The sequence below is a fragment of the Passer montanus genome, unplaced genomic scaffold (genome assembly GCF_014805655.1).
Source record: "Passer montanus isolate IOZ18808 unplaced genomic scaffold, ASM1480565v1 scaffold88, whole genome shotgun sequence".
In the NCBI taxonomy this organism is placed as follows: domain Eukaryota; kingdom Metazoa; phylum Chordata; class Aves; order Passeriformes; family Passeridae; genus Passer; species Passer montanus.
In genome coordinates this window covers 564,992-574,907 of record NW_024374145.1, presented here as the reverse complement: position 1 = coordinate 574,907, position 9,916 = coordinate 564,992, and the positions used below count along the sequence as shown (strand labels likewise).

The 9,916-nt window shown below is 43.7% G+C and overlaps 1 protein-coding gene across 1 annotated transcript in view; it reads right to left on the bottom strand.

Moving 5' to 3' along the window:
- The window catches only part of PCDH10 (protocadherin 10), a 41,152-nt gene extending 40,632 nt beyond the window's left edge, over positions 1 to 520 (bottom strand). Inside the window, exon 1 of the mRNA XM_039733439.1 lies at positions 300 to 520. The gene's annotated coding sequence lies outside the window, so the exon portion shown is untranslated. The remainder of the gene's footprint in view (positions 1 to 299) is intronic.
- Positions 521 to 9,916: the final 9,396 nt, after the last annotated feature.

Below are 9,916 nucleotides of genomic sequence, written 5' to 3'. Positions count from 1 at the left end.
CGCCCCTCTCCGCCCGCCCCGCGCTCCGGCGGTGCGGCTGCGGCGGGCCGGGCCGCGGGAGCGGGGCAGCGGCAGCCGGAGATGCCCTCTCTCCCTCAAACTGCATCCTGCTTTCCCCTTCAGGGTGGCTCCCTACCCACTCCCGGGCTCTGTGGGAGCGCGGGGCACAGTTCCGGTGGGTGTTTTCCAGAAAAAAATTGAAAAATTTCGTCAGAATGCCCTGGCTGCTCCCGCTACCCGTTGGATGCGGACGGGGACCTCGCTGCCTTCCCTTCCCCTGCAGAAGCGCCGCCGCTCACCTGCCCGCCCGCTGCCGCCAGCTCCCGGTGCGGACAGCGGAGATGGTGCCTCTCCTGCCTGGGGGAGCGCTGGATGCCCATAGGGAAGCGGCCGCTGCCCGGCACTGAACGCAAGCCAGGGCAGCCCGGCTCTAGCCCTTCTCTTCCCGCCGCCGGAGCCCCCGCAGCGGCCACCTCTCCTGCCTTCGAGGAACGAGGGCGAAACCCGGGAGACCGAGCCCGCCCGTGTCCGTGCCCATGTCTGTGTCCGTGTCCGTGCCTGTGCCCGCCTCTGCGGGCCGGAGGAAGCCCCGGAGGTAGGGGCGGACAACACATCCCCGGGCTCGGGGCGCTCCCCACGCGCGCTCGAGGCGCGACACCCACGCGCGGCTCCGGCAGAGACGGCGTGATCCGCGGGGCAGCAGCCACGCGGGAACATACACATATTTATATCCACACACATATTTATATCCATACACGTGTACAGCCGCCTCCCGCCCTCCCCGGGGCCCCGCAGCCCGGGAATCCGATCTGCCCCCGCGATTCCAAGCGCAGCCGGGTCTCCATTTTGGGTCTCGAGCGGTGCCTGGGAAGCGGCAGGGATCCGCGGCCGCCCTCCCGCTAATGCCGAGTGACAAATCGCACTTAGGCGATACATGAACGAGAAAATGATTTATGGATTTTCACGACGGTCTGAGCCGATGAAGGCGACATGAATTATCCATCCTAATGTGCAATATATCATTTTCTAATAACACTGGGTTGGCCCTAACGCTGTGCGCTGCTCCCTTCGATAGCAGGTATCGATTCGGCACAGTCCGAGCGCCGGCTTTCCGCCGGACACGTACCTCCTGCAGCACCAGCTGGGGTCTGTGTATTTACCTCTTCCTAAAGCCCAGGGCTATGGACAGACCCCTGACACCGTGGCCTTTAGTTTTTCCATCTGGCATCATTTAATTTGGCAATTACTTTGCCGAATGAAGACTAATCTTTCGTATCACTGCGTTTCACTCTGTGCTGTGATTTGGAGATGGAAAGAGAGGATGCCACGTTTGTAAATCCTCCGTGCTGATGGGGATGGCACCTGGTGAGTCAAACCTTTCCCCCCTGCCAAATCCTCCTTGGCACCCCAAGTACAACAGGGCACTTTCTAACAAGGAGAACAGATGCTAAATCCTACTTCTGCTCACACAGAGCTTCCCTGGCACATCCATTTACCAAATCTCAAGGATTATTTTAAAGACAAAATTTTTGCTTTTAAGTCATACACGGTAGGAAGGTGAATCGTCCACACACAAAACTGAATGCATGTGCAAAAGAGGGGGAAGAGTTGTCAGATTTGGAGGGTGCTCAGCCCCAGGTCCAGCCTGTGCTGATGCCCCAAGGCCAGGGCATCCCCTCTGCCCCAGCCAAGTTATTTTGCCCTTCATCACAGAGTTGCAGTGAAGTCATAGTGACATAAACTGTGAACACTCCCAATTATTTATCTAAATGGTTCCAAGTCTAAAATATCACTTTCACATTGAGAAGGACAAGCAAGTTCTGGCTTTCCATGAGACAAAAAAACAGAGATGGGGAAGATGGAGATAAAGGATTAACACATTCATTTGGGGTAGGGCATTAGATAAGTGGTTACTGGGGTAGGGGTGAGGAAATGCTTCATCTCTCATTAGCCAAGCACAGTTTTTCCATTGCTCAGACACAAAAGGAGTCACATGTGTAAGAAAGCATCCAAATGCTGTGTTCTGGAATAAACAATCACCATCCTAACCTGCACAATGGTATTTTAGGTAGTAGAAAGCTAATCCCCATAGTTTAGTTAAGTCACCAAAATGCATGTTTGGGTTCAGTCTTAGTTTCAGGCCAGGAAACACTGTGGCCTCTTTACTATCTGGATGTTAAAACCACATCAAGAATTGGCCTCCTTTGTCCCTCAAAGGTCCTAGATTGTTATTTTTAATATGAATTATCTTGGTTTAAAAAAAAAAAACCACCCAAAACCAACAACAGAACAACCAAAAAAACCACACACACACACACACAAAAAAAAAAAAAAAAAAAAAAACCACAAAAAACACCAAACCCACCCAGGTTTCCCCTCAAGGAAATGACAGCTCATGGTGCAGGAAAGATTACTGGAATCAATGATAGGATTTGGATTGTAAATAAGAAACAAAAGATGCTAGAGTTAGAAGAAGCCTGCTTCCTAAGAGGAAGATGTATATGTATTACTGATGGGGCCAGAGGATGAAATCCTGCTTCAAAGTGAGGTCGATACAGAACAATTTCTCAAATTAACTAAGAGTCCTGGTTAAAGTATCAGAGGGGAAGGTTCACTGCCACCACTCCCTCAATGGATTTCTCTTAATTGCCAATGAGGAGACAAAACAGGAAGGCTAGACAATCTGGCTAATCAATAAAAAAAGCCTGTCTTCACGTTTGCCTCAGGAGCACTCCTTATGTCAGATCGATGTGGAAGCCACCAAAGTTCTTGCAGGGGTCACCAGTGATTAAGACATTTTCTGATGGCTTTTAAACAACCCCAGAGACAAGCATCTGCCACAAGGTTGAAGATATAAGCAGAACTAGAGATGCAATGTTAATCATCACCTTCACACTTCTGGGAGTGCTCCTGGTGATGAAAACAGCTCGTTGTATTTATGACCTCAGACAGCTGTTTTAATAAGTGATGATCAAATATGACTTCATTACATGCTCTGTACTCCACCAGTCATCAGATATGATGGAGCCTCTCCAGAAGGTGCCAGCAGTCTAGAACAGAATGACAGTGAATGCATCCTACAGGAGTTTCTTAAGGCCAGTTTCTGCTTCCTTTTCTTTGCGTGCCCCCAAACATTCAATACACATTTCAGGGAGACTACTCAAGCAGCAAGGAGCTGTTCAGTGCGAAACAGTAGATTGGTACAGCCTGCTGCTATTATCCTGCCTTCTCCAGCTTTCAGAGTCTATCATAATGTTTATCACAAAAAGAAAAAAAAATGCCAGCCTGTTTCAATGACTTGTGATTTTAGCTGATTCAAGTCTGCATTGAAATAAATAGAATATAACTATTTTTTCCACAGTTAAGCTCTGAGCATTTCCTATCAGTCAGGACTGATAGCAAGGTCCTGGTCACTTCAAAACAGTTGTTTCTGTATGCATGGCTTTACACTAACAATTGGCCTGATTCCTATAAGCCTGTCTCATGTTCCATTACTATTAATGTAATAGTCACAAATTTGGCGATTTTTAACTCCAATTTTATTGTCATGCTGCAGGTACATTATAAACAAATGAAAATTACTTTATACAGGGTGATCAGTCAAAAATACTGAATTTTATCTGTTTACTTGCAGAAAAGAGGTGACATATGTATCTAGCATCACAGAGAATATTTCTCAACAAAAGACTCTCCAATAAGGCAAATTACTTACCATCTAGCTATAACTTTCAGAAAGATAGTTTAATCCATATATAGAAACCTGGTACTGAATCAGATGAAAAGCAAAATATGATTGCATTGATTAGGAGAGGCATCATATTTTTTTCTCTATAATTTTTTATGGTATTGCTCAATCAGCTGCACCCATTTCCTTGAACTTCATCAGAATACAGTTGACCTGTATCTGAATTCAACCAATGTTGCTAAGCTTGAATGATTACCAGAGCAAATGAGGACAAAAACTACAGTGGAAAACTCCAGTTGTTTGAGACTCTGTTAAGCTTCTTATAATACACTCAAAGCCATAGGTAGATGTAGTTGCTCATGATAAAGAAAATTGCACTGTTGATTTTCTTTTCAACAGCAAGTTCAAACCTTGAACTAAAGCACAATTTGTTTTGAGGTTCAGCTTAAAAGCAGTAGTTCAAATACAAAACTTCTATTCTTGAAGTAGTTGAAGTAGTTCAAATACAAAACTTCTATTCTTAGACATAACACTCTAGTGCTTGACAGAATAAATACAAAAAAGCCCTAAACTCTAGATTGTTTGCCCAGAAGAATTTGCATTCTTGGGCCTCAGTGTTCCACGTATATATTATTTCCAGCATAATTCTATCATCTGAGTCATCATGCCAACTATGCAGCAGATAACAATAGCACCAACTAGGAAGGAAAAGGAACAAGATGACAAAAGCGATGTTATAATTATGTAGTCACTTAGGAAGAATGTGCACATCTGTATTTTTGTACCTATCCTAGGTGGAGCTACTTGCACTACCAATATTCAAGACTGTAATTTTTGAATCTTCCCTTGGTAAGATCATATGCTCAGGTGCTCGCTTTTTCTCCTAAAATTGCATCTGTCTAGGGAAAACTTTTCCACAGTTTTATCCACCTCAATTTCAGTACTGAAGAAATTCTACTTGGAAAGCAGTTTAGTCTCTTATGAGGCAATGATCACAAATTTTTTTTTTTTTGTCTATGCTAAAAATATTGCAATACTCAATTCAAAATCTTACCACCTCCACATTTTGGAATAGTGACTTTAGCAGATGGAGGTCTCAGGAGTACTTGTTGCCATTCTCAGGAAGAGACACCAAAGGGATAAGTCCTCAAAACTTCTTCCACAGAAGCTGTTCCTTGAAACACTTCCACACTCTCAGAAATTTATGGTCTTTGAAAAACCTGTGCTAGACACCTCCTCTCATAACTGCTTAGTGGCTGGACTGTGTGACAGAAACTGGGCAAGTTCCTGTGTTCCACACAATTGCTGTGGAGGATGAACAGAATTTTTCTCAGAATAATTATTTCCAGGGTTCTGCAGAGCTGGATGTAAATCTGAAGCATGTGCACACTTACCCATACACTTGCTACTCTCAGTGGTGGTAAGGAAGCAAGAGAAAGTGGAAAAGGAAAAACATCACTATAGAACAACATAGAATAACAGAAAAAGGTGAACAAAATTACTAAAGGATAGGGAATTTGCTATAAAAGTATAACTGCAGCAAAACAAATGGTAAGAGAGGAAAATTAAACAAAACCAAACCAAACCAAAAAACTCAAACTGTTTTGACAAACCAAACAAACAAACCCCCCACACACACACAATTTAGGCTTAAAAGCAAAACCAATCAGGCTATAACCACAAAGCTAAATGCCCTACCAGACTTTTCAGCAGCTTCCTAAGTTCCTGCAGCCTAACAACAACACAAGTTAGTTTCCTTTCCCATTTCATTAGCAGGCTTTACATATGCATATGGAAAAGCTCCTAACTGTGAGCTGTTACTTAATTAGGTGAAGTAGGAGTAGTCTGTGCTATAGATTTCAGTGGTCCACACTCTATTCATTATGCAAGTTGGGGCCTGATGTTGCTACAATTACAGTTTTTCAATTAAAAATCAAACCAGAAGATTGTCTCCCTCACCAGAAGTCTGTGCAGCAGTGGGATCTCCAGAGGCTGAGCCAGCCTGGCTGCTGCTGCCTCACGGAGCTGCAAGGTTGCTCTGCTCAGCAGGATCTCACAGCTACAGGGCACAGGGACAATACACTTCGCTCAGCAAAACTTTGGAGACATGATTAGCAAAGTATGCAAGTTGCATAAACAGACTTGGGAAATGTTGGATTTCAAAGTTCCTCATGTTGTTGCTTCTAGTGAGCGTGTAAATCATGGTGATCTCTTACTAAAAGGTCCCTCTTTGCTGCCTGTCAATCATGCACTTTGTGCATAGGAATGAGGCACTCAAAAGCTTGTATTCTGGGACAAGATCTTTCCCAAGAAATCTTCTGTTGTTTCATCAGTGCACACCATGAGCAGTGGTGCTGAACCAGAGCTGGTTCATAACTGCAGCACTCTGGCTTCTGGAACAGTATCCAGTGCAGAAGGAAGGAAAAGAAAGATCCTGCAGCTGAGGATGTTGAATGCCCTGTGCTTAATTTGTGTGTTACCATGTGTAACACATGCCCCGTTTCCTTGGTTTTAAGAAAGGTTGTAACAGTGTTGTCTATCGGTTTCTCTGGGTCTGGATTGAAGGCACTTTAGAAGGTAGTTTCATGTTTGGACTCAGGTGTTTATTATTTCTTATCAGTAAAACAGTCTCACAACCATGAGTTCGGCAGCAAGGCACAAAATGGCTAACAATCTCTTGTTACAAGGGCCTTTAAGACCAAACCAATCAATTAAGAACTAACACCTAGATTATTTTCCCTTTTAACCCAATAACTGATCCCAAAGAGCCCGTGGTGCAGACTATTCTGCCCAATTACAAAATGCCACCCAAACCCATGAAGAAGTAGGAAGCCTGAAGAAGAAACCCAGGATGACACCCTGTGCCCTCCATCTTGCTTCCATCCACAACATACTAAAAATCCCAAAACCTAAATTTCTCACTAAGTGATACACCTACACTACTCTCTGTAATCTATTTCACACCTTTATGGATTCCAGTCTATCTTGAAGTCTAGGAAACTTTCTCCATGAATGAGGGTCAAAGTCAGTGCTCCCCTGGGGGTCAGGGCACCCCAGAGCAGACAAAGAAATATTCCCGGTGCCCTGGGTTTCCACAGTTGCCAAATGTATTTTGCCATGAATGGAGGAATACTTGGGAAGAACTCGGGCATGGTGAGAAGAGCTCCGGAGGTGATTTTGATTTTAGAGGAAGTGGAGGGTTGGCACAATATGCTCTGGTGAAGTCTGCAGGCACATGTGACTGTCTCCTCACATGCCCACAACAAGCTGCTGAAACACACCTGCTTCCTTTAATACTGGTGTTTTCTCATTTTGCAGGCTTTGCTATGCAAATTTTTTTTGGAGTAACACAAGCATATACAATCGTATGCATATGCTTACATGCAATTACATGAACCTTGATGTCGAGCTTGGAGAGGAAAGATAGTTCTGCAAGATGTGCAAGTCGGGGGAAAGGGGAATGTAGCTGCAACCAAGTTCAGCAGGAGCAATGGCCAGCACAAACCCGATCCTCCCTCTAGCGAGAGTCTTTTCAATGCGCTTCTGAGCTCTCGGGAGAGGCCACTCGAGACAGCAAAATGTTACCCCCATGACTGGGAGGGTCACCCTGCTCAGCACAGAGCCGGATCGTGGCTGCTCCTCCTGGCTGCCAAGGAGCGGTGCAGGGCAGGGCTGCCGCGGGGAGGGAGAGCATCATTTCCCCAAGAGCAGCTTTTTGAGCTCACGGAAAGCTGCAGCAGCTGCTGCTTAAGAGGGAATGGTCCGGCAAATCCTGCAGCTGTGGGAGGCAGCAGCTGGATTGCAAACAAGCCGTGTGATGCCCACGCAGAAAGAGGAGCTGTGCTTATTACAAAAGAAAGCAGAGGTGCAGCGTGCTGTCCTGCGGTAATCTGCCCTGCTGTGCAGTCAGGAGGGGAGCGTCTGTCTCCAGAAGGCTGAGAGCTGACTTCAAGAAGTGATCAGTTGGGAAAAAAATATCGCATGGGCGTTGTGAAAACTCTGTGTGAGCTAAGCACGAAAGTAATGAGGTTTGCAGGAAAGGGAGGGAAAAGGAAGTGAAGACAGGAAGGACTCAAGTTGTGGGAAGTGTTAAATAGAAGAATGAGCCATGTAAATGTGATTTAGGGTAGAGTGGGAAGATGTCAGAAATGTTGTAGGAAGGCTTGGATTTTCTAAGGTCTGAAAAGCATTTGCTGGCTTTCAGTGCTTTTTAGTTTTGCCTGTAATTGGTGGAAACTTGGTGAAAGAGGATCATTTCTTCCTGTAAAAGGCAGTGTCAAGAGCAGAGTGGGAATATTTTGGAAGAACTTACTGCTTTTACTGGTTGGGCTCTACTGCTGGCTTTAATTGGAAAAGCTTCTCCTGGAAGGATGTATTAGGAAGTTGTCTGCAGCTCTCCCTTGCTGCTGTAATGCTGGGCATTACAGTAGTGACCTGGGGAGCATTGTGTCCCCCAGTTTCCACCACTGTGTACTTTTCAAGAACCAGGAAATTACGTTATAGTATTCAATTTGCTGGAAAGAAAGCATATAGACGTTTGACCCTTTGCTGTATTTTGCTCAGCACAGAAAGGAACAAAAACACGATTAGGAAGGAAGAAATCGTCTTTATGGCATGACCAAGGTGCTGATAAATAGCTTCGGAAATGCAGTTCTTATTGCAAGTCGAGATAGAAAATCCAAATGATAATTGTATACATTGATTTAACAATGTAGCTATATGGGTTTACAGGGTAGTATTGAAGAATATTAACTGAAAATCCTTGACCAGAATTCAGAAAATTATAGCATCATCAGAAGTCCTTTATCTATAGAGCTGTACTATATAAAACTGTAAATTTTAGTGCCCCTTTTTAGAATTTTCAGCAGGTAATAAATAACCACCTTGTGTTGTGGTCTCAGCAGGAAGAAGGAGAATAATACTTGATTGGCACTCTGATCTGAGAAATCACAAAAAATGGGGCTAGGAAAAAATGTATATAACTGCATATTTTTTTCCTCCCAAAATGAGCTTTCTGGGTGATAAAGTGATACTGCAAATTTCTAGAGGTGATTGCTGTAATAAAATAGTTTCCAGAGCTTATGTGCTTTTAGGAAATGGCAGAAATTGTCATTTGATGTAGTACCAATGTTAGAAGACAGGATTGTGCTCTTGCTTTGCTAGTGGTGGTGACTTGGAAGAACTGCCTCAGTCGTTATATGTGTATAATGGGCATAATATTTCTCCCCTATGGAAAAAAAAGTGAAACAAGGCCATGAGAAACAAGGCCAATTCCATATAGGAATTGGACTTCATTATTGCACATGAGCCTGCTCTGAGGTTTCTCTTTAAGCCTCCCTACTGAAATGGGATAGAAGCAGAAATGTATGCTTTGGGCATCCTAACAGCAAAAGTTTGAGAGATTTTTGTAGTAACTTGGTGTGGTTTGGCAGTATGAAAAATGCAGTGTTAGAGCTTCCAGTGCTGCATCAAAAATGCAGTGGCCATGCCAAAATACAGCCTGGTATAAGCACATTTGGCTTCTTCAAATGTCTTCAGAATACAGAGAGAAATTAATTTTATAGTGGCAGTTGCACTTCTTGTCCCCTGTATACTGGATTGTAGCTGCCATCTGTGCCGAGGTGGAAGAAATCAGTACATGTTCCATATTGCTTGATTTGTCTAATCTGCTAAGACTGGGACTGTCTGATAATCTGGAACCTGATGCAGCTTGTCCAGTTTGTTATTGCTGGGTGATGAGATAGCATGTCTATGATCTATCTATCCATGTACAGAAGATGTTAATCATATATTAGCAATCTAAAAAGCCTAGCATAAGTTTATTGAAATACTCGTGAAATTAGAATAGAGGTTTCCTTTGTACCATTCGGTTGCCAAGTGTGGCATTAAGCAATAATAGCTTTCAGTCTATGAGAGTGGTAAAAAAAAAAAAAAAAAAATATATATATATATATATGAAGTGGTTTAACCTTTTTGGCTATAAAAGCATTAAAAGCATTGAGACTTTGGTATCTGTTCTAGTCCCACTTAAATCACTGGAGTTTTTGACACAGTTTGTTTGTTTTGGTTTTTTTTTTTATTTTTTGGGGGTATGATGAGCTCCTCCTTACAGCCATAGTTTCATTTGTCCTACAAATCTGTGTGTGTTTGTCAGCCAGTTGACATGGATTCTTTGATCATGAAGTTTTGGGGGTTTTTTTTGGGTTTTTTTTGGGTTTTTTTTGTTTTTTT